Genomic DNA, 27,690 nt, shown 5'->3' on the forward strand with positions numbered 1-27,690 from the left:
GGTGAATAGACTATATCTTGTTATAATATGGTGGTGAATAGACTATATCTAGTTATAAATATGGTGAATAGACTATATCTAGTTAGTTATAAATATGGTGCATAGACTATATCTAGTTAGTTATAAATATGATGAATAGAGTATATCTAGTTATACATATGGTGAATAGACTATATCTAGTTATAAATATGGTGAATAGACTATATCTAGTTAGTTATAAATATGGTGAATAGACTATATCTAGTTATAAATATGGTGAATAGACTATATCTAGTTAGCTACAAATATGGTGAATAGACTATATCTAGTTATAAATATGGTGAATAGACTATATCTAGTTAGTTATAAATATGGTGAATAGACTATATCTAGGTATAAATATGGTGAATAGACTATATCTAGGTATACATATGGTGCATAGACTATATCTAGTTAGTAATAAATATGATGAATAGAGTATATCTAGTTATACATATGGTGAATAGACTATATCTAGTTATAAATATGGTGAAAACACTATCTAGTTAGTTATAAATATGGTGAATAGACTATATCTAGTTAGGTATAAATATGGTGAATAGACTATATCTAGTTAGGTATAATATGGTGAATAGACTATATCTTGGTATAAATATGGTGAATAGACTATATCTAGTCATAAATATGGTGACTAGACTATATCTAGTTAGTTATAAATATGGTGACTAGACTATATCTAGTTAGTTATAAATATGGTGAATAGACTATATCTAGTTATAAATATGGTGAATAGACTATATCTAGTTAGTTATAAATATGGTGAATAGACTATATCTAGTTATAAATATGGTGAATAGACTATATCTAGTTAGCTACAAATATGGTGAATAGACTATATCTAGTTATAAATATGGTGAATAGACTATATCTAGTTAGTTATAAATATGGTGAATAGACTATATCTAGGTATAAATATGGTGAATAGACTATATCTAGGTATAAATATGGTGCATAGACTATATCTAGTTAGTTATAAATATGATGAATAGAGTATATCTAGTTATACATATGGTGAATAGACTATATCTAGTTATAAATATGGTGAAAACACTATCTAGTTAGTTATAAATATGGTGAATAGACTATATCTAGTTAGTTATAAATATGGTGAATAGACTATATCTAGTTATAAATATGGTGAATAGACTATATCTAGTTAGCTACAATATGGTGAATAGACTATATCTAGTTATAAATATGGTGAATAGACTATATCTAGTTAGTTATAAATATGGTGAATAGACTATATCTAGGTATAAATATGGTGAATAGACTATATCTAGGTATAAATATGGTGCATAGACTATATCTAGTTAGTTATAAATATGATGAATAGAGTATATCTAGTTATACATATGGTGAATAGACTATATCTAGTTATAAATATGGTGAAAACACTATCTAGTTAGTTATAAATATGGTGAATAGACTATATCTAGTTAGTTATAAATATGGTGAATAGACTATATCTAGTTATAAATATGGTGAATAGACTATATCTAGTTAGCTACAAATATGGTGAATAGACTATATCTAGTTATAAATATGGTGAATAGACTATATCTAGTTAGTTATAAATATGGTGAATAGACTATATCTAGGTATAAATATGGTGAATAGACTATATCTAGGTATAAATATGGTGCATAGACTATATCTAGTTAGTTATAAATATGATGAATAGAGTATATCTAGTTATACATATGGTGAATAGACTATATCTAGTTATAAATATGGTGAAAACACTATCTAGTTAGTTATAAATATGGTGAATAGACTATATCTAGTTAGTTATAAATATGGTGAATAGACTATATCTAGTTATAAATATGGTGAATAGACTATATCTAGTTAGCTACAAATATGGTGAATAGACTATATCTAGTTATAAATATGGTGAATAGACTATATCTAGTTAGTTATAAATATGGTGAATAGACTATATCTAGGTATAAATATGGTGAATAGACTATATCTAGGTATAAATATGGTGCATAGACTATATCTAGTTAGTTATAAATATGATGAATAGAGTATATCTAGTTATACATATGGTGAATAGACTATATCTAGTTATAAATATGGTGAAAACACTATCTAGTTAGTTATAAATATGGTGAATAGACTATATCTAGTTAGTTATAAATATGGTGAATAGACTATATCTAGTTATAAATAAAGTGAATAGACTATATCTAGTTATAAATATGGTGAATAGGCTATATCTAGTTAGTTATAAATATGGTGAATAGACTATATCTAGTTAGGTATAAATATGGTGAATAGACTATATCTAGTTAGGTATAATATGGTGAATAGACTATATCTTGGTATAAATATGGTGAATAGACTATATCTAGTTATAAATATGGTGAATAGACTATATCTAGGTATAAATATGGTGAATAGACTATATCTAGGTATAAATATGGTGCATAGACTATATCTAGTTAGTTATAAATATGATGAATAGAGTATATCTAGTTATACATATGGTGAATAGACTATATCTAGTTATAAATATGGTGAATAGACTATATCTAGTTAGTTATAAATATGGTGAATAGACTATATCTAGTTATAAATATGGTGAATAGACTATATCTAGGTAGCTACAAATATGGTGAATAGACTATATCTAGTTATAAATATGGTGAATAGACTATATCTAGTTAGTTATAAATATGGTGAATAGACTATATCTAGGTATAAATATGGTGAATAGACTATATCTAGGTATAAATATGGTGCATAGACTATATCTAGTTAGTTATAAATATGATGAATAGAGTATATCTAGTTATACATATGGTGAATAGACTATATCTAGTTATAAATATGGTGAAAACAATATCTAGTTAGTTATAAATATGGTGAATAGACTATATCTAGTTAGTTATAAATATGGTGAATAGACTATATCTAGTTATAAATAAAGTGAATAGACTATATCTAGTTATAAATATGGTGAATAGGCTATATCTAGTTAGTTATAAATATGGTGAATAGACTATATCTAGTTAGGTATAAATATGGTGAATAGACTATATCTAGTTAGGTATAATATGGTGAATAGACTATATCTTGGTATAAATATGGTGAATAGACTATATCTAGGTATAAATATGGTGAATAGACTATATCTAGGTATAAATATGGTGCATAGACTATATCTAGTTAGTTATAAATATGATGAATAGAGTATATCTAGTTATACATATGGTGAATAGACTATATCTAGTTATAAATATGGTGAATAGACTATATCTAGTTAGTTATAATATGGTGAATAGACTATATCTAGTTATAAATATGGTGAATAGACTATATCTAGTTAGCTACAAATATGGTGAATAGACTATATCTAGTTATAAATATGGTGAATAGACTATATCTAGTTAGTTATAAATATGGTGAATAGACTATATCTAGGTATAAATATGGTGAATAGACTATATCTAGGTATAAATATGGTGCATAGACTATATCTAGTTAGTTATAAATATGATGAATAGAGTATATCTAGTTATACATATGGTGAATAGACTATATCTAGTTATAAATATGGTGAAAACACTATCTAGTTAGTTATAATTATAGTGAATAGACTATATCTAGTTAGTTATAAATATGGTGAATAGACTATATCTAGTTATAAATAAAGTGAATAGACTATATCTAGTTATAAATATGGTGAATAGGCTATATCTAGTTAGTTATAAATATGGTGAATAGACTATATCTAGTTAGGTATAAATATGGTGAATAGACTATATCTAGTTAGGTATAATATGGTGAATAGACTATATCTTGGTATAAATATGGTGAATAGACTATATCTAGTTATAAATATGGTGACTAGACTATATCTAGTTAGTTATAAATATGGTGACTAGACTATATCTAGTTATAAATATGGTGACTAGACTATATCTAGTTAGTTATAAATATGGTGAATAGACTATATCTAGTTATAAATATGGTGAATAGACTATATCTAGTTAGGTATAAATATGGTGAATAGACTATATCTAGTTAGGTATAAATATGGTGAATAGACTATATCTAGTAAGGTATAAATATGGTGAATAGACTATATCTAGTTATAAATATGGAGAATAGACTATATCTAGGTATAAATATGATGAATAGACTATATCTAGTTAGCTATAATTATAGTGAATAGACTATATCTAGTTATAAATATGGTGCATAGACTATATCCAGTTATAAATATGGTGAATAGACTATATCTAGTTAGTTTTAAATATGGTGAATAGACTATATCTAGTTAGTTATAAATATGGTGAATAGACTATATTTAGTTATTAATACGGTGAATAGACTATATCTAGTTAGTTATAAATATGGTGAATAGACTATATCTAGTTATAAATATGGTGAATAGACTATATCTAGTTAGCTACAAATATGGTGAATAGACTATATCTAGTTATAAATATGGTGAATAGACTATATCTAGTTAGTTATAAATATGGTGAATAGACTATATCTAGGTATAAATATGGTGAATAGACTATATCTAGGTATAAATATGGTGCATAGACTATATCTAGTTAGTTATAAATATGATGAATAGAGTATATCTAGTTATACATATGGTGAATAGACTATATCTAGTTATAAATATGGTGAAAACACTATCTAGTTAGTTATAATTATAGTGAATAGACTATATCTAGTTAGTTATAAATATGGTGAATAGACTATATCTAGTTATAAATAAAGTGAATAGACTATATCTAGTTATAAATATGGTGAATAGGCTATATCTAGTTAGTTATAAATATGGTGAATAGACTATATCTAGTTAGGTATAAATATGGTGAATAGACTATATCTAGTTAGGTATAATATGGTGAATAGACTATATCTTGGTATAAATATGGTGAATAGACTATATCTAGTTATAAATATGGTGACTAGACTATATCTAGTTAGTTATAAATATGGTGACTAGACTATATCTAGTTAGTTATAAATATGGTGAATAGACTATATCTAGTTATAAATATGGTGAATAGACTATATCTAGTTAGGTATAAATATGGTGAATAGACTATATCTAGTTAGGTATAAATATGGTGAATAGACTATATCTAGTTAGGTATAAATATGGTGAATAGACTATATCTAGTTATAAATATGGAGAATAGACTATATCTAGGTATAAATATGATGAATAGACTATATCTAGTTAGCTATAATTATAGTGAATAGACTATATCTAGTTATAAATATGGTGCATAGACTATATCCAGTTATAAATATGGTGAATAGACTATATCTAGTTAGTTTTAAAAATGGTGAATAGACTATATCTAGTTAGTTATAAATGTGGTGAATAGACTATATTTAGTTATTAATACGGTGAATAGACTATATCTAGTTAGTTATAAATATGGTGAATAGACTATATCTAGTTATAAATATGGTGAATAGACTATATCTAGTTATAAATATACTGAATAGACTATATCTTGTTAGTTATAAATATGGTGAATAGACTATATCTAGTTAGTTATAAATATGGTGAATAGACTATATCTAGCTATACATATGGTGAATAGACTATATCTAGTTATAAATATGGTGAATAGACTATATCTAATTATTAATATGGTGAATAGACTATATCTAGTTATAAATATGGTGAATAGACTATATCTAGTTAGCTACAAATATGGTGAATAGACTATATCTAGTTATAAATATGGTGAATAGACTATATCTAGTTAGTTATAAATATGGTGAATAGACTATATCTAGGTATAAATATGGTGAATAGACTATATAAGGTATACATATGGTGCATAGACTATATCTAGTTAGTTATAAATATGATGAATAGAGTATATCTAGTTATACATATGGTGAATAGACTATATCTAGTTATAAATATGGTGAAAACACTATCTAGTTAGTTATAAATATGGTGAATAGACTATATCTAGTTAGTTATAAATATGGTGAATAGACTATATCTAGGTATAAATATGGTGAATAGACTATATATAGGTATAAATATGGTGCATAGACTATATCTAGTTAGTTATAAATATGATGAATAGAGTATATCTAGTTATACATATGGTGAATAGACTATATCTAGTTATAAATATGGTGAAAACACTATCTAGTTAGTTATAATTATAGTGAATAGACTATATCTAGTTAGTTATAAATATGGTGAATAGACTATATCTAGTTATAAATAAAGTGAATAGACTATATCTAGTTATAAATATGGTGAATAGGCTATATCTAGTTAGTTATAAATATGGTGAATAGACTATATCTAGTTAGTTATAAATATGGTGAATAGACTATATCTAGTTAGCTATAATTATAGTGAATAGACTATATCTAGTTATAAATATGGTGCATAGACTATATCAAGTTATAAATATGGTGAATAGACTATATCTAGTTAGTTTTAAATATGGTGAATAGACTATATCTAGTTAGTTATAAATATGGTGAATAGACTATATTTAGTTATTAATACGGTGAATAGACTATATCTAGTTAGTTATAAATATGGTGAATAGACTATATCTAGTTATAAATATGGTGAATAGACTATATCTAGTTATAAATATACTGAATAGACTATATCTTGTTAGTTATAAATATGGTGAATAGACTATATCTAGTTAGTTATAAATATGGTGAATAGACTATATCTAGCTATACATATGGTGAATAGACTATATCTAGCTATACATATGGTGAATAGACTATATCTAGTTATAAATATGGTGAATAGACTATATCTAATTATTAATATGGTGAATAGACTATATCTAGTTATAAATATGGTGAATAGACTATATCTAGTTAGCTACAAATATGGTGAATAGACTATATCTAGTTATAAATATGGTGAATAGACTATATCTAGTTAGTTATAAATATGGTGAATAGACTATATCTAGGTATAAATATGGTGAATAGACTATATCTAGGTATACATATGGTGCATAGACTATATCTAGTTAGTTATAAATATGATGAATAGAGTATATCTAGTTATACATATGGTGAATAGACTATATCTAGTTATAAATATGGTGAATAGACTATATCTAGTTAGTTATAAATATGGTGAATAGACTATATCTAGTTATAAATATGGTGAATAGACTATATCTAGTTAGCTACAAATATGGTGAATAGACTATATCTAGTTATAAATATGGTGAATAGACTATATCTAGTTAGTTATAAATATGGTGAATAGACTATATCTAGGTATAAATATGGTGAATAGACTATATCTAGGTATAAATATGGTGCATAGACTATATCTAGTTAGTAATAAATATGATGAATAGAGTATATCTAGTTATACATATGGTGAATAGACTATATCTAGTTATAAATATGGTGAAAACACTATCTAGTTAGTTATAATATGGTGAATAGACTATATCTAGTTAGGTATAAATATGGTGAATAGACTATATCTAGTTAGGTATAATATGGTGAATAGACTATATCTTGGTATAAATATGGTGAATAGACTATATCTAGTCATAAATATGGTGACTAGACTATATCTAGTTAGTTATAAATATGGTGACTAGACTATATCTAGTTAGTTATAAATATGGTGAATAGACTATATCTAGTTATAAATATGGTGAATAGACTATATCTAGTTAGGTATAAATATGGTGAATAGACTATATCTAGTTAGGTATAAATATGGTGAATAGACTATATCTAGTTAGGTATAAATATGGTGAATAGACTATATCTAGTTATAAATATACTGAATAGACTATATCTTGTTAGTTATAAATATGGTGAATAGACTATATCTAGTTAGTTATAAATGTGGTGAATAGACTATATCTAGCTATACATATGGTGAATAGACTATATCTAGTTATAAATATGGTGAATAGACTATATCTAATTATTAATATGGTGAATAGACTATATCTAGTTATAAATATGGTGAATAGACTATATCTAGTTATAAATATGGGGAATAGACTATATCTAGTTATAAATATGGTGAATAGACCTTATCTAGTTATAAATATGGTGAATAGACTATATCTAGTTAGTTATAAATATGGTGAATAGACTATATCTAGTTAGTTGTAAATATGGTGAATAGACTATATCTAGCTATAAATATGGTGAATAGACTATATCTAGTTATAAATATGGTGAATAGACTATATCTAGTTAGGTATAATATGGTGAATAGACTATATCTAGTTAGGTATAAATATGGTGAATAGACTATATCTAGTTATAAATATGGTGAATAGACTATATCTAGTTAGCTATAAATATGGTGAATAGACTATATCTAGTTATTAATATGGTGAATAGACTATATCTAGTTATAAATATGGTGAATAGACTATATCTAGTTATAAATATGGGGAATAGACTATATCTAGTTATAAATATGGTGAATAGACTATATCTAGTTTGTTATAAATATGGTGAATAGACTATATCTAGTTAGTTATAAATATGGTGAATAGACTATATCTAGCTATAAATATGGTGAATAGACTATATCTAGTTATAAATATGGTGAATAGACTATATCTAGTTAGGTATAAATATGGTGAATAGACTATATCTAGTTATAAATATGGTGAATAGACTATATCTAGTTAGTTATAAATATGGTGAATAGACTTTATCTAATTATTAATATGGTGAATAGACTATATCTAGTTATAAATATGGTGAATAGACTATATCTAGTTATAAATATGGGGAATAGACTATATCTAGTTATAAATATGGTGAATAGACCTTATCTAGTTATAAATATCGTGAATAGACTATATCTAGTTAGTTATAAATATGGTGAATAGACTACATCTAGTTAGTTATAAATATGGTGAATAGACTATATCTAGCTATAAATATGGTGAATAGACTATATCTAGTTATAAATATGGTGAATAGACTATATCTCGTTAGGTATAATATGGTGAATAGACTATATCTAGTTATAAATATGGTGAATAGACTATATCTAGTTAGTTATAAATATGGTGAATAGACTATATCTAGTTATAAATATGGTGAATAGACTATATCTAGTTAGTTATAAATATGGTGAATAGACTATATCTAGTTATAAATATTGTGAATAGACTATATCTAGTTAGTTATAAATATGGTGAATAGACTATATCTAGTTAGTTATAAATATGGTGAATAGACTATCTACAGTAGTTAGGTATAATATGGTGAATAGACTATATCTACAGTAGTTAGGTATAATATGGTGAATAGACTATATCTAGTTAGGTATAAATATGGTGAATAGACTATATCTAGTTATAAATATGGTGAATAGACTATATCTAGTTATAAATATGGTGAATAGACTATATCTAGTTAGTTATAATATGGTGAATAGACTATATCTAGTTAGTTATAAATATGGTGAATAGACTATATCTAGGTATAATATGGTGAATAGACTATATCTAGTTATAAATATGGTGAATAGACTATATCTACAGTAGTTAGGTATAGTCTATATCTAGAATAGTATAAATGTGGAATGCAGTGCAACTCTATACTGTAGGCTGCCAGTTGCATGTCTTACTCCTCAAAGATCTCCTGGAAGATATCCTTGAAGCGTCCGTCGTAGTACTTAAGGATGGTGTTCTTAGTGCTCATGTATAGAGGCCACCTCTTATTGATGGCATACTGGAAACAGCTGTGGGCAAACCCTGTGATGGACTGGACAGGACAGACAACAGTATTAGAACCCTGTGATGGACTGGACAGGACAGACAACAGTATTAGAACCCTGTGATGGACTGGACAGGACAGACAACAGTATTAGAACCCTGTGATGGACTGGACAGGACAGACAACAGCATTAGAACCCTGTGATGGACTGGACAGGACAGACAACAGTATTAGATCCCTGTGATGGACTGGACAGGACAGACAACAGTATTAGAACCCTGTGATGGACTGGACAGGACAGACAGGCTGTGCATTATCTTGCTGAAACATGAGGTGATCGACTGGACAGGACAAACAGGCTGTGCATTATCATGCTGAAACATGAGGTGATGGTGGCGGATGAATAACACGACAATGGGCCTCAGGATCTCATCTGTGCATTCAACTTGCCATCGATAAAATGGAATTGTGTTCATTGTCCATAGCTTATGCCAGCCCATACCATAACCCCACCGCCACTATGGGGCATTCTGTTCACAACATTAACATCAGCAAACCGCTGGCCCACAAAACACTACCAGTTGCCCGGTACAGTTCAAACCGTGAATCATCCGTGAAGAGCACACTTCTCCAGTGTGCCAGTGGCATTTGCCCACTGAAGTCGGTTACGACGCCGAACTGCAGTCAGGTCAAGACCCTGGTGAGGACGACGAGCACAGATGGGCTTCCCTGAGACGTTTCTAACCGTTTGTGCAGAAATTCTTCGGTGGTGCAAACCCACAGTTTCATCAGCTGTCCGGCTGGCTGGTCTCAGATGATCCAGCTGGTGAAGAAGCCGGATGTGAAGGTCCTGGGCTGCCGTGGTTACATGTGGTCTGCGGTTATGAGGCCAGTTGGATCTACTGCCAAATTCTCTAAAACGATGTTGGAGGAGGCTTATGGTAGAGAAATTAACATTAAATTCATTGGCAACATTCCTGCAGTCAGCATGCCAATTGCACGCTCTGTGGCATTGTGTTGTGTGACAAAAGTGCACATTTTAAAGTGGCCTTTTATTGTCTCCAGCACAAGGTGCACCTGTGGAATGATTATGCTGTTTAATCAGCTTCTTTATTTTCTACACCTGTCAGCTGGATGGATTATCTTGGCAAAGGAGAAATGCTCACTAACAGGGATGTAAACACATTTGTCCACCAAATTTGAGAGAAATACCATTTTTGTGCATATAGAACATTTCTGGGATCTTTTTATTTCAGCTCATAAAACATGGGACCAACACTTTACATGTTGTGTTTATATTTTTGCTCAGTTTATATTATTTAATGCCAAAGGCAAATTTCATTCCTTGGATGGAAAATAAAGTGTGTAACTTAAAAATAAATACCTGCCCCAGCCTGCTCACCTCATCAGTATTGTACATGCCCAACCCACAGCCTCCTGAGAGGAAGTCAAAGACCTCCCACTCATTCCCCTTGCTGCCGTCAGCCGGGGTGAACACCATCTTAAACTTCCCCGGCTTTGTGATCACAAAGTCTGTGGCTCTGTACTGTGGAACAACACAACAACAAACATCAACAACAGAACATTCCTCACATGCTCTGTGATTGAATACAAATCTAATCTAAAACACGTATAGTAGGTTACTTATCTACCTGGTCACCAAAGGCGTGTCTGCCGATCGTTATTGGCTGCGTCCAACCAGGGACCAGGCGAGGAATGTTCTTGCAGATGATTGGCTCTCGGAAGACGGTTCCGCCCAGAATGTTCCTGATGCTTCCGTTGGGACTCTTCCACATCTTCTTCAGCTTGAACTCTGTTAGGGTTAGAGATGGAGGCCTGAGTTAACCTATTAGACCTAACCCTAACCCTGACCTTACTACATCTAGCCCAGGTAACTATATATCTAACCCAACTACACCTAGCCCAGGTAACTAACTAACTAACTAACTAACTAACTAACTAACTAACTAACTAACTATCTAACCCAACTACACCTAGCCCAGGTAACTAACTAACTATCTAACTAGCTATCTAACCCAACTACACCTAGCTCAGGTAACTAACTAACTAACTAACTAACTAACTAACTAACTAACTAACTATATCTATCTAGGTAACTATCTATCTAACCCTGACCTTACTACATCTAGCCCAGGTAACTATACACTACAACTATACACTTCTGAGAAATGAAGGCTATTCCATGTGATAAATTGCCAAGAAACTGAAGATCTCGTACAACGCTGTGTACTACTCCCTTTACAGAACAGTGCAAACTGGCTCTAACCAGAATAGAAAGAGGAGTGGGAGGCCCAGGTGCACAGCTGAGCAAGATGACAAGTACATTAGAGTGTCTAGCTTGAGAAACAGAAGCCTCACAAGTCCTCAACTGGCAGCTTCATTAAATAGTACCCGCAAAACACCAGTCTCTACGTCAACAGTGAAGAGGTGACTCCGGGATACTGGCCTTCTAGGCAGAGTTGCAAAGAAAAAGCTATATCTTAGAGTGGTCAATAAAAATAAAATATTAAGATGGGCCAAAGAACACAAGACACTGGACAGAGGAACTCTCCTTATTTATTTCTAACCAGAGAATGTATGTCTATGTGATTAAAGTAGATACCATCGACTCTGGCTTCATCCGGGGTGATGGTGGCACACTTGACAGCCACGTTGTCCTTCATGGTGGCGATGGCCGAGTCAATGGTGACCTGGTCGTCTGTCTGGTCGCGGCACGGCACGGCAGACCAAGGTCATAATACTTCAGCTCCACGTCCACGTTAGACAGGACCAGCTGGAACAATACAACATATTTAATGAGGATGGAGGAGAGGAGAGGAGTGGGTATATGTGTTTGGTTGGGGTGCCTGCAAAGTACATTGAAATACATTTGGCAAAATTATTTAATTACTCCTGTCTATACATAAATAAATAAAATCACTAAAAATAACAACACTACATGACCAAAAGTAATATGGAATTGGTCCCCCTTTGCAGCTCCTCCACTCTTCTAGGAAGGCTTTCCACTAGATGTTGGAACATTGCTGCTGGGACTTGCTTCCATTCAGCCACAAGAGCATTAGTGAGGTCAGGCACTGATGTTGGGCGATTAGGTCTGGCTCGCAGTCGGCGTTCCAATTCATCCTAAAGGTTTTCGATTGGGTTGAGGTCAGGGCTTTGTGCAGGCCAGTCAAGTTCTTCCACACCAATCTCGACAAACCATTTCTGTATGGACCTCGCTTTGTGCGCGGGGCATTGTCATGCTGAAACAGGAAATGGCCTTCCCCAAACTGTTGCCAAAGTTGGAAGCACAGAATTGTGTAGAATGTCGTTGTATTCTGTAGTGTTAAGATTTCCCTTTACTGGGGCCTCCCGCGTGGCGCACCGGTCTGAGGCGTTACTACAGACCTGGGTTCATTCCCGGGCTGTGCCACAACCGGCCGTTGCCGGGAGTCCCATAGGACAGCGCACAATTGGCCTAGCGTCATCCAGGTTAGGGGAGGGTTTGGCTAGGGGGGCTTTCTATGGCTAATCACGCTATAATTACTCCTTGTGGCGGGCTAGGCGCCTGCAGGCTCACCTCAGTCACAAGTTGAACGGAACGCATGACTCCACCTTCACCTCTACCGAGCCCGTTGGGGAGTAGCAGCGATGACACAAGATAGAAAAGGGGGGTAAAATACAAAAATAAAAAGATCTCCCTTCACTGGAACTAAGTGGCCTAGCCCGAACCATGAAAAACAGCCCCAGACCATTATTCCTCCTCCACCAAACTTTACAGTTGACACTATTCATTCGGGCAGGCAGCGTTCTCCTGACAGCCGCCAAATCCAGATTCGTCCGTCGGGCTGCCAGATGGTGAAGCGTGATTCATCACTCCAGAAAATGCGTTTCCACTGTTAAAGAGTCCAAAGCAGCGAGCTTTACACCACTCTAGCCGACGCTTGGCATTGCGAATGGTGATCTTAGGCTTGTGTGCAGCTGCTCATGAAGCTCCCGATGAACAGTTCATGTGCTTGACGTTGCTTCCTGAGGCAGTTTGGAACTCGGTAGTGAGTGTTGCAACAGAGGACAGACAATTTTTACGCGCTTAGGCACTCGGCGATCCCATTCTGTGAGCTTGTGTGGCCTACCACTTAACGGCTGAGGTGTTGTTGCTCCCAGATGTTTCCACTTCACAATAACAGCACTTACAGTTGACCGGGGAAGCTCTAGCAGAGCAGAAATTTGACGAACTGACTTGTTGGAAAGGTGGCATCCTATGACGGTGTTATGTTGAAAGTCATTGAGCTCTTCAGTAAGGGCCATTCTACTGCCAATGTTTGTCTATGGAGATTGCATGACTGTGTGCTCGATTTTATACACTTGTCAGCAACAGGTGTAGCTGAAACAGCCGATTCCACTAATTTGAAGAGGTGTCCACATACTTTTGTATATATAGTGTACTTCACCAGAGAGCATGATGTAGCCACAGAGGATCATCAGCTTCTTTAAAGCTCAGAGCAGGACATGTTTCTCTTTCACCCCTCAAATAATTCACCGGCCTGGTGATTATTTGAGGGGAGAGTGTTGGAACAATTTTTCAAATACTGTGAGGAACTATTATCATTCATAATGGATAAAAATAAACAGACTTCATTGACTTTGTGAGGTAAATGAAAAATGGCTGAGAACCTCAGCATGTTAGTGGTGGTGAGTAAGGACAATCAAAAAGCAGACATCCCGTTAGCCTATGCATGCTAATGTGCGTGCTCTCTCAACAGAGCAGAGAAACCTGACGCTTGCTCATTGTTCACATGGAGTGCTCCTAACGAAAAACAAGGAACAAATTGACTACACTCATAAATTATGGTATGAAATAAACCAAAACTTGTTTCTCACAAGTGTAGCAGGTTGCGAACTCTGCAAACAACGTTTCCACTCTGACTTCACAGTAAACATCTGTGACTGTAGGTCTAATTAATTCATGCATTAACAGAAATGTATGTAATCAAATTACGGGGATTAAGGGTAAATTTACTACTGGTGACATATGTAATGGGGAATTGATCAAAATAAACAATCAAAGGCAAACAATTAACACAATAAAACAATGAATGCGCAAGAATTAGGGGGAGACAGCTCAACGCATTCTGGAGATATGAGCACATTCTGGAGATATGAACACATTCTGGAGATATGAGCACATTCTGGAAATATGAGCACATTCTGGAGATATGAACACATTCACATTCTGGAGATATGAGCACATTCTGGAGATATGAGCACATTCTGGAGATATGAGCACATTCTGGAGATATGAGCACATTCTGGAGATATGAGCACATTCTGGAGAGAGGAACACATTCTGGAGAGAGGAACACATTCTGGAGATATGAACACATTCTGGAGATATGAACACATTCTGGAGAGAGGAGCACATTCTGGAGAGAGAAGCATCAATATCTTCGCTAGAGCCCTACTCTTCTTCGCTTGGTATATAGACCTACCGGCTTGGTATATAGGCCTACAGGCTTGGTATATAGACCTACAGGCTTGGTATATAGACTTACAGGCTTGGTATATAGACCTACAGGCTTGGTATATAGACCTACAGGCTTGGGATATAGACCTACAGGCTTGGTATATAGACCTACAGGCTTGTTATATAGACCTACAGGCTTGGTATACAGACCTACAGGCTTGGTATACAGACCTACAGGCTTGGTATATAGACCTACAGGCTTGGTATATAGACCTACAGGCTTGGTATATAGACCTACAGGCTTGGTATATAGGCCTACAGGCTTGGTATATAGACCTACAGGCTTGGTATATAGACCTACAGGCTTGGTATATAGACCTACAGGCTTGGTATATAGGCCTACAGGCTTGGTATATAGGCCTACAGGCTTGGTATATAGACCTACAGGTTTGGTATATAGACCTACAGGCTTGGTATATAGACCTACAGGCTTGGTATATAGGCCTACAGGCTTGGTATATAGACCTACAGGCTTGGTATATAGACCTACAGGCTTGGTATATAGACCTACAGGCTTGGTATATAGGCCTACAGGCTTGGTATATAGGCCTACAGGCTTGGTATATAGACCTACAGGCTTGGTATATAGACCTAAAGGCTTGGTATATAGACCTACAGGCTTGGTATATAGGCCTACAGGCTTGGTATATAGACCTACAGGCTTGTGATTTGAAACAATCCACAGGATCCCATACATGGAGTGGAACGTCATAAAATACCTCAACATTTCCTTTTGCACAAAAACAGCTGTCTGTCCAGAGCTCACTGGTGGGAAACTCTGAGGGCTCTGAATAGGCTAGTTGATACATTGTTGCAAGTTTGCAAGCAACATCTTTGGCCAGAGCTTCATATAAACAGTCATTGGGCAAGACCCAGTTGATTGCTTTGATAGGCTACCATGTTGCACTTCACTAGTAGCTCAAGTCAAGACAAATAGAAAGGGAGGGAGGCAGACAGGCGGAGTAGAGAGATGAATGCAATTGAAAGAAACTGCACTTTCATCAGGATATTTTGTCGGCTATATGTATTTTTAATTAGTTGACAATGGAAGTTATAGGCCAACTGCTACATTGGCCATCTCTCATTTCTTTAGCCACCAATGGCTCACGGTGAATCAATGTGTCCATAATATTTATTATGGCAGAGGCTGTTGCTCTCGCATGGGTGGAATTTTCACTTTTACATTTTTATCATTTTAATCCTGATTTGTATTATTAACCACATGAGAAACGAAAACGTTATTATTGAAATTAAATTGTTTCACGAATATGTTCATATGAAAATCATAACTGGCAAACAGATCGGTAGAAATTATAGGATAAATTGTAGCTTCCCCAAACTTGAAATTCACGCGCCTAGGAATAGAGTGTTGTGAAGAGAGCGCACGTTTCTTTGTATTTTATGTTACAAATTTGCTAAATTTACACTACCTTATCAAAAGTATGTGGACACGCCTTCAAATTACTGGATTCAGTGGTCCATGGTGTACAGTACTGTTAGAGTGGTCAGGACAGTGGTCCATGGTGTACAGTACTGTTAGAGTGGTCAGGACAGTGGTCCATGGTGTACAGTACTGTTAGAGTGGTCAGGACAGTGGTCCATGGTGTACAGTACTGTTAGTGGTCAGGACAGTGGTCCATGGTGTACAGTACTGTTAGAGTGGTCAGGACAGTGGTCCATGGTGTACAGTACTGTTAGTGGTCAGGACAGTAGTCCATGGTGTACAGTACTGTTAGAGTGGTCAGGACAGTGGTCCATGGTGTACAGTACTGTTAGTGGTCAGGACAGTGGTCCATGGTGTACAGTACTGTTAGAGTGGTCAGGACAGTGGTCCATGGTGTACAGTACTGTTAGAGTGGTCAGGACAGTGGTCCATGGTGTACAGTACTGTTAGAGTGGTCAGGACAGTGGTCCATGGTGTACAGTACTGTTAGAGTGGTCAGGACAGTGGTCCATGGTGTACAGTACTGTTAGTGGTCAGGACAGTGGTCCATGGTGTACAGTACTGTTATAGTGGTCAGGACAGTGGTCCATGGTATACAGTACTGTTAGTGGTCAGGACAGTGGTCCATGGTGTACAGTACTGTTAGAGTGGTCAGGACAGTGGTCCATGGTGTACAGTACTGTTAGAGTGGTCAGGACAGTGGTCCATGGTGTACAGTACTGTTAGAGTGGTCAGGACAGTGGTCCATGGTGTACAGTACTGTTAGAGTGGTCAGGACAGTGGTCCATGGTGTACAGTACTGTTAGAGTGGTCAGGACAGTGGTCCATGGTGTACAGTACTGTTAGTGGTCAGGACAGTGGTCCATGGTGTACAGTACTGTTAGAGTGGTCAGGACAGTGGTCCATGGTGTACAGTACTGTTAGAGTGGTCAGGACAGTGGTCCATGGTGTACAGTACTGTTAAAGTGGTCAGGACAGTGGTCCATGGTGTACAGTACTGTTAGAGTGGTCAGGACAGTGGTCCATGGTGTACAGTACTGTTAGTGGTCAGGACAGTGGTCCATGGTGTACAGTACTGTTAGAGTGGTCAGGACAGTGGTCCATGGTGTACAGTACTGTTAGTGGTCAGGACAGTGGTCCATGGTGTACAGTACTGTTAGAGTGGTCAGGACAGTGGTCCATGGTGTACAGTACTGTTAGAGTGGTCAGGACAGTGGTCCATGGTGTATAGTACTGTTAGAGTGGTCAGGACAGTGGTCCATGGTGTACAGTACTGTTAGTGGTCAGGACAGTGGTCCATGGTGGACAGTACTGTTAGAGTGGTCAGGACAGTGGTCCATGGTGTACAGTACTGTTAGAGTGGTCAGGACAGTGACTTATCAATGACCCATGACCAAATCATCTTGGCTCCTGGACTCATATCAAAGTCCACTTTATGCAGCTCACCCTGCACTATCAGCTCCAATATAAATAACATGAGGAAGTCTACCTCTGATCAGCTTCCCAGTAAAGCTTTAGAAACAATCCACAACCCAGAAAGGTGATAAAAAATAGCCCAGATTAACATAAACAGCCTGAGAAACAAGGTTCATGAAGTCAATAACTTGCTTGTAACAGATGACATTCATATTCTGACTATCTCTGAAACTCACTTAGATAACACCTTTGATAATACAGGGGTAGCAATACATGGTTATAACATCTACCGAAAAGACAGAAATGCCAATGGGGGCGGTGTTGAGGACTATATTAATTCCTGTAAAACTTAGAGAGGATCTCATGTTAAATAGTGTTGAAGTAATATGGCTACAGGTTCATCTGCCTCACCTAAATCCCATTCTGGTGGGAAGCTGCTATAGACCACCAAGTGCTAACAGTGTGTGAAATGCTTGATAATGTATGTGATATCAACATAGAAGTATATTTTCTTTGGTGATTTAAATATTGACTGGCTTTCATCAAGCTGCCCACTCAAGAAAAAACTTCAAACTGTAAACTGTGTAACGCTGACACTACACATCCAAGTATATGTGATCAAATTATGAAAGACAAATATTGTACTTTTAAATTCCGTAAAGTGAGTGTGAAAGAGGTGAAAAAATTATTGTTGTGTATCAACAATGACAAGCCACCGGGGTCTGACAACCTGGATGGAAAATTACTGAGGATAATAGTGGACGATATTGCCACTCCTATTTGCCATTTCTTCAATATAAGCCTACTAGAAAGTGTGTTGCCCTCAGGCCTGGAGGGAAGCTGAAGTCATTCTTCTACCTAAGAATAGTAAAGCCCCCTTTACTGGCTCAAATAGCCAACCAATCAGCCTGTTACCAACCCTTAGTAAACTTCTGGGAAAAATGGTGTTTGACCAGATACAATGCTATTTCACAGTAAACAAATTGACAACAGACTTTCAGTACGCTTATAGGGAAGGACATTCAACAAGCACAGGACTTACACAAATGACTGAGAGAAATTTATAATGAGAAAATTGTGGGGGCTGTTTTGTTAGACTTTTGACATTATTTATCATAGTTTGCTGCTATGTATGTGTAACGTATGTGTTATGGATTTACACCCCCTGCTATATTGCGGATAAAGAGTTACTTGTCTAATAGAACACAGAGGGTGTTCTTTAATGAAAGCCTCGCCAACAAAATCCAGGTAGAATCGGGAATTCCCCAGGGCAGCTGTTTAGGCCCGTTTCATTTTCAATCTTTACTAATGACATGCCACTGGCTTTAAGTAAATGTATGTCTATGTATGCGGCTGACTCAACACTATACACGTCAGCTACTACAGCGACTGAAATGACTGGAACACGTTTTATTATATATTATTTAACTAGGCAAGTCAGAACACATTCTAATTTTACAATGACGGCTTACACCGGCCAAACCCTCCCCTGACCCTGACGACGCTGGGCCAATTGTGCGCCGCCCTATGGGACTCCCGATCACGGCCGGTTGAGATACAGCCCGGGATCGAACCAGGGTCTGTAGTGATGCCTCTAGTACTGAGATGCATTACCTTACACCGCTGCGCCACTCGGGAGCCCCAACACTTAACAAAGAGCTGCAATTAGTTTCAGAATGCGTGGCAGGGAATAAGTTAGTCCTAAATTTTTCCAAAACTAAAAGCATTGTATTTTGGACAAATATTTCACCAAACCCTAAACCTCAACTAAATCTTGTAATGAATAATGTGGAAATTGAGCAAGTTGAGGTGACTAAACTTCGTGGAGTAACCCTGGATTGTAAACTGTTATGGTCAAAACATATTGATACAACAGTAGCTAAGATGGGGAGAAGTCTGTCCATAATAAAGTGCTGCTCTGCCTTCTTAACAACACTATCAACAAGGCAGGTCCTACAGGCCCTAGTTTTGTCGCACATGGACTACTTTTCAGTCATGTGATCAGGTGCCACCAAGAGGGACTTTACAGTTGGCTCAGAACAGGGCAGCACGGCTGGCCCTTAAAAGTACACGGGGAGCTAACATAAAATGTGCATGTCAATCTCTCATGGCTCAAAGTGGAGGGGAGATTGACTTCATCACTACTTGTTTTTGTAAGAAGTGTTGACATGCTGAATGCACCGAGCTGTCTGTTTAAACTATTAGCACACAGCTCGGACATTCATGCATACCCCACAAGACATGCCACAAGAGGTCTCTTCACAAGTCCAGAATAGACTATGGGAGACGCACAGTACTACATAGAGCCATGACTACATGGAACTCTATTCCACATCAAGTAACTGATCCAAGCAGTAGAATCAGATTTTTTTTAAAGGTAAAAATAGACCTTATGGAGAAGCAGGGACTGTGAAGAGAAACACACACAAAGATACAGACATGCATACAAGCGCTAGCACACAGACTATACACACAAGTAAATTGTAATATTGTTGTATGGTGGTATTATACATTTTGTATTGTAGATATGTAGTGTTAGAGTTAGGGGTTAGAGGTCCATGGTGTACAGTAGAGTTAGGGGTTAGAGGTCCATGGTGTACAGTAGAGTTAGGGGTTAGAGGTCCATGGTGTACAGTAGAGTTAGGGGTTAGAGGTCCACGGTGTACAGTAGAGTTAGGGGTTAGAGGTCCATGGTGTACAGTAGAGTTAGGGGTTAGAGGTCTATGGTGTACAGTAGAGTTAGGGGTTAGAGGTCCACGGTGTACAGTAGAGTTAGGGGTTAGAGGTCCACGGTGTACAGTAGAGTTAGGGGTTAGAGGTCCACGGTGTAAAGTAGAGTTAGGGGTTAGAGGTCCACGGTGTACAGTAGAGTTAGGGGTTAGAGGTCCATGGTGTACAGTAGAGTTAGGGGTTAGAGGTCCATGGTGTACAGTAGAGTTAGGGGTTAGAGGTCCATGGTGTACAGTAGAGTTAGGGGTTAGAGGTCCACGGTGTACAGTAGAGTTAGGGGTTAGAGGTCCACAGTGTACAGTAGAGTTAGGGGTTAGAGGTCCATGGTGTACAGTAGAGTTAGGGGTTAGAGGTCCACGGTGTACAGTAGAGTTAGGGGTTAGAGGTCCATGGTGTACAGTAGAGTTAGGGGTTAGAGGTCCATGGTGTACAGTAGAGTTAGGGGTTAGAGGTCCACGGTGTACAGTAGAGTTAGGGGTTAGAGGTCCATGGTGTACAGTAGAGTTAGGGGTTAGAGGTCCACGGTGTACAGTAGAGTTAGGGGTTAGAGGTCCATGGTGTACAGTAGAGTTAGGGGTTAGAGGTCCATGGTGTACAGTAGAGTTAGGGGTTAGAGGTCCATGGTGTACAGTAGAGTTAGGGGTTAGAGGTCCGTGGTGTACAGTAGAGTTAGGGGTTAGAGGTCCATGGTGTACAGTAGAGTTAGGGGTTAGATGTCCATGGTGAACAGTAGAGTTAGGGGTTAGAGGTCCATGGTGTACAGTAGAGTTAGGGGTTAGAGGTCCATGGTGTACAGTAGAGTTAGGGGTTAGAGGTCCATGGTGTACAGTAGAGTTAGAGGTCCATGGTGTACAGTAGAGTTAGGGGTTAGAGGTCCATGGTGTACAGTAGAGTTAGGGGTTAGAGGTCCATGGTGTACAGTAGAGTTAGGGGTTAGAGGTCCATGGTGTACAGTAGAGTTAGGGTTTAGAGCTGTATGGTGTAGAGTAGAGTTAGAGGTCCATGGTGTACTACAGTACCTTCTCCTTGATGAACTCCCAGATGATCCTTGTCATCTCATCTCCATTCATCTCCACCACTGGCTGGTCCACCTTGATACGCTTAACTGCATCTGAAACCATTAAACAATTTTTACAGTAACATTTGAAACCATTAAACACATTACAGTGACATCTGAAACCATTAAACTGTAAACATATTACAGTAACGTCTGAAACCATTTAACACATTACAGTAACATCTGAAACCATTAAACATTAAACACATGATTACAGTAACATCTGAAACCATTAAACTGTAAACATATTACAGTAACATTTGAAACCATTAAACACATTACAGTAACATCTGAAACCATTAAACACATTACAGTAACATCTGAAACCATTAAACATTAAACACATGATTACAGTAACATCTGAAATCATTACACACATTATTACAGTGACATCATTAATCATTAAACAATAAACACATTATTACAGTAACACATCTGAAAACCATTAAACACATTATTACAGTGACATCTGAAACCATTAAACACATTAATACAGTAACACATCTGAAAATCATTAAACAATAAACACATTATTACACTAACACATCTGAAAACCATTAAACATTCAACACATTATTACAGTAACACATCTGAAAACCATTAAACACATTATTAAAGTGACATCTGAAATCATTAAACTTTAAACAGTAACGTCTGAAACCATTTAACACATTACAGTAACATCTGAAGCCATTAAACATTAAACACATGATTACAGTAACATCTGAAACCATTAAACACATCATTACAGTAACATATCTGAAAATCATTAAACAATAAACACATTATTACAGTAACATGTTATTACAGTAATATCTGAAACCATTCAAACATTACACATTATTACAGCAACATCAAACCATTTAACACATTATTACAGTAACATGTTATTACAGTGACACATCTGAAACAATTAAACACATTATTACTATAAGAGGTTATTACAGTAACATCTGAAACCATTAAACATGTAACACATCATTACAGTAACATGTTATTACAGTAACACATCTGAAACCATTACTCATTTTTACAGTAACATGTTATTACAGTAACACATCTGAAACCATTAAACTCATTTTTTACAGTAACATGTTATTACAATAACACATCTAAAACCATTAAACACATTATTACTATAACATGTTATTACAGTAACATCTGAAACCATTAAACATGTAACACATCATTACAGTAACATGTTATTACAGTAACACACCGTCTGGTCCACCTTGATGTGTTTAGCTGCATCTGGAAACACCAGGTCATATTAAACATTAAAAACATAAATTATTACTACAGTATAGTAACACATGACACCATGTCAGATTAATAACAAACAGACAATCAGAAACATCTTAACACAAATGTCTGTTTTAAGATCCTTCCCTATAGGCTACAGAAGCCTAACCCTAATGTCTGTTTTAAGATCCTTCCCTATAGGCTACAGAAGCCTAACCCTAGTGTCTGTTTTAAGATCCTTCCCTATAGGCTACAGAAGCCTAACCCTAATGTCTGTTTTAAGATCCTTCCCTATAGGCTACAGAAGCCTAACCCTAATGTCTGTTTTAAGATCCTTCCCTATAGGCTACAGAAGCCTAACCCTAATGTCTGTTTTAAGATCATTCCCTATAGGCTACAGAAGCCTAACCCTAACCCTAATGTCTGTTTTAAGATCCTTCCCTATAGGCTACAGAAGCCTAACCCTAACCCTAGTGTCTGTTTTAAGATCCTTCCCTATAGGCTACAGAAGCCTAACCCTAACCCTAATGTCTGTTTTAAGATCCTTCCCTATAGGCTACAGAAGCCTAACCCTAACCCTAATGTCTGTTTTAAGATCCTTCCCTATAGGCTACAGAAGCCTAACCCTAACCCTAATGTCTGTTTTAAGATCCTTCCCTATAGGCTACAGAAGCCTAACCCTAACCCTAATGTCTGTTTTAAGATCCTTCCCTATAGGCTACAGAAGCCTAACCCTAACCCTAATGTCTGTTTTAAGATCCTTCCCTATAGGCTACAGAAGCCTAACCCTAACCCTAGTGTCTGTTTTAAGATCCTTCCCTATAGGCTACAGGTGCATTTGTGACAATGACAGTTGTGAGTCCCCACCACTCAGCCTTTAAATGTATCCAACAGCACTCATACTGTACGGACCTTGGCACCTGGCAGACAGGCATAAAGTATGCCAGTACATTATACCGTTGTTGAATTGTAATTTGATGTATTGAGGTAGCCTACAATGTGTGATGTGACAATGTTACTTCTGGTTTTTTAACATTCAACACAGTTTGTCAACTGTTACAATATTCCAAATCCCCATAATTTCCCAGTTCCCACCATACTGCTATGTTCTGATGCCACGACATCGCATTGCTGTGACACAAACAATACAACGTAACAAATCAAAGGTCACTCCTGCACATCCACTACTTTGTAGCAAAGCCAAATCTTTGAAGACAAAATACATTGGTAATGTATAATATGAACAGATGAATGTATTCCATGCGAGGATGACTGTGCAGTGAAACCAGGCTACGTTAGCAGCTAGTGGAGTTTTGGTTTAGTTTAAAGACTCACAGTTTGTGTGTCGCAGACTCTGGGCCCACGGCGACTGCAGGCGCAAGCCTAGCAGGCTTTTCGGTAAGCGTCGCTGCATACCTCAAGATGGAGGACAGAACCCTCAGGTATCCCGTCATGGTTCACCGGAGAGACGTTATGACCACGAGGACAGGCCTTATAGGAATGAATACCCGACAGCCGGTAAATAAATCAGGCTACGTGTATTTGATGGGCGTCCGTCCGGTTATATTCAACACACTGAAGTGTCACCAATCACGTTTCCATCCAAACATTTCATGCAGATGAATGACCTGACCTATGAAGAAAGTCATGACAGGGCTGATGTAAACATGAAATGCCGGTATTTATTTTTTTAAACGCTGACAATTTGTCCATTCGACATGGTGGGATCTTTTTGTGTCGGTAAAATGTATTATGCGAGAAATGGAGGTGGATACGCAAATATTGATATAATAAACTTGGAGTCACACGATGATATGTTGTGTGGTCCTACCACTAGGACTCTGGAAAGCATGCAATTTATTAGGCTACAGATACAATACATGATCAACTTCACAGGGTGGTGAATGTGGAAGGTGATGAGCTTGATTCACCTTTCCAATAAATATTGAGGGTCTTATTCTGGTGACATGATGAGCGATGCTTGGCTGCCGATTGACAAATACAAATAATATCGCTCTTATCCATAATAATCTCATCATGTAGGTAGCCTACCCGCACTATATCTGCGAGCTGTTGACTAGAGCTCATGTGCCAAGACCAGAGTGGGAACATTTGCTTTATAACGCGACAGTTGGTGTTACAAAACCATCAGTACAGTTAAAAATGAGATGGAAACCCATTTAACTTGTATTTTTCATTCGGTCCCTAAACTTTTTTTATATTTATCTAACCTCTTACCATCTATGATACCGAGGTTACTACTGCTGCCTACTTACTCTATCTCCATTTACAGTTCAATTATATTAGCTAAGTTTAAATGAAATGCATAGGTCTACTTGGCAACTAGAATACAATATAGAGTGTATTCCTCCTAAACTGAGCACAGCTCTCATTTGGGGCAAAGGACGCCACCAGAATACCAGAAGGGGGTACTGTAGTGTAGACTATACTGTAGCACTGTAGATTCTTGGAGTCCACCATGCAGGTACTGCCATCTGTTGCCCAGATAATGAAACACAGTTGAAGTCGGGAGTTTACATACACTCAGGTTGGCGTCATTAAAACTAGATTTTCAACCACTCCACAAATTTCTTATCAACAAACTACAGTGTTGGCAAGTCGGTTAGGACATCTACTTTGCGCATGACAAGTAATTTTTCCAACAATTGTTTACAGATTATTTCACTATCACAAATCCAGTGGGTCAGAAGTTTACATACACTAAGTTGACTGTGCCTTTAAACAGCTTGGAAAATTCCCCCAAATTATGTCATGGCTTTAGAAGCTTCTGATAGGCTAATTGACATAATTTTAGTCAATTGGAGGTGTACCTGTGGATGTATTTCAACACCTACCTTCAAACTCAGTGCCTCTTTGCTTGACATCATGGGAAAATCAAAAGAAATCAGCCAAGACCTCAGAAAAATAATTGTAGACCTCCACAAGTCTAGTTCATCCTTAGGAGCAATTTCCAAACACCTGAAGGTACCACGTCCATCTGTACAAACGATAGTACACAAGTATAAACATCATGGGACCACGCAGCCGTCATACCGCTGTCTCCTAGAGATGAACGTACTTTGGTGCGAAAAGTGCAAATCAATCCCAGAACAGCAGCAAAGGACCTTGTGAAGATGCTGGAGGAAACAGGTACAAAAGTATCGATATCCACAGTAAACCGAGTCCTATATCGACATAACCTGAAAGGCAAAAAGGGGGAGGCTTGCAAGCCGGAAAAAGGGGGACGCTTGCAAGCCGAAGAACACCATCCCAACCGTGAAGCACAGGGGTGACAGCATCATGTTGTTGGGGTGCTTTTCTGCAGGAGGGACTGGTGCACTTCACAAAATAGATGGCATCATGAGGGAGGAAAATTATTTGGATATATTGAAGCAACATCAAGACATCAGTCAGGAAGTTAAAGCTTGGTCGCAAATGGGTCTTCCAGATGGACAATGACCCCAAGCATACTTCCAAAGTTGTGGCAAAATGGCTTACGGACAACAAAGTCAAGGTATTGGAGTGGCCATCACAAAGCCCTGACCTGAATTCTATAGAAAATTTGTTGGCAGAACTGAAAAAGTGTGTGCGAGCAAGGAGGCCTAGAAACCTGACTCAGTTACACTAGCTGTCAGGAGGAATAGGCCAAAATTCACCCAATTTATTGTGGGAAGCTTGTGGAAGGCTACCCAAAAAGTTTGACCCAAGTTAAATAATTTAAAGGAAATACTACCAAATACTAATTGAGTGTATGTAAACTTCTGACCCACTGGGAATGTGATGAAAGAAAGAAAAGCTGAAATAAATCATTCTCTCTACTATTATTCTGACATTTCACATTCTTAAAATAAAGTGGCGATCCTAACTGACCTAAGACAGGGAATTTTTACCAGGATTAAATGTCAGGAATTGTGAAAAACTGAGTTTAAATGTGTTTGGCTGAGGTGTATGTAAACTTCTGACTTCAACTGTACATGAGCTGTGTCTAAAACAATGGATCCAATGGAACAGTCCCAAAAGTGCAAACTCCAAGCTAAATCAATGTATCAAAACATTTTCCCCAGGTGATGTTCAATACACTGATTATTTACACTGACAAAGGGATTCTGAGTTGTACAATCCATCCCCTCACCACCTCTTCATCTTTACAGTTATTTACACTGACAACGTGATTCTGTAGCTACATGTTGAAATGGTTACTACTCTATAGACCAGAGAGCTGTACTGTAGCTACATGTTGAAATGGTTACTACTCTATAGACCAGAGAGCTGTACTGCAGCTACATGTTGAAATGGTTAGTACTCTATAGACCAGAGAGCTGTAGCTACATGTTGAAATGGTTACTACTCTATAGACTAGAGAGCTGTACTGTAGCTACATGTTGAAATGGTTAGTACTCTATAGACCAGAGAGCTGTAGCTACATGTTGAAATGGTTAGTACTCTATAGACCAGAGAGCTGTACTGTAGCTACATGTTGAAATGGTTAAGAAATCTACAAAACCGAATACTACACAGGAACATTCAGTC

The 27,690-nt window shown here is 36.5% G+C and overlaps 1 pseudogene; it reads right to left on the reverse strand.

Annotated features, from left to right (window-relative positions):
* Nucleotides 1-24,892, reverse strand: part of LOC115203679 (isocitrate dehydrogenase [NADP], mitochondrial-like) — a 38,364-nt pseudogene extending 13,472 nt beyond the window's left edge.
* Between the last annotated feature and the right edge of the window lie 2,798 nt (nt 24,893-27,690).

The sequence above is a fragment of the Salmo trutta genome, chromosome 12, assembly GCF_901001165.1.
Source record: "Salmo trutta chromosome 12, fSalTru1.1, whole genome shotgun sequence".
NCBI lineage: Eukaryota > Metazoa > Chordata > Actinopteri > Salmoniformes > Salmonidae > Salmo > Salmo trutta.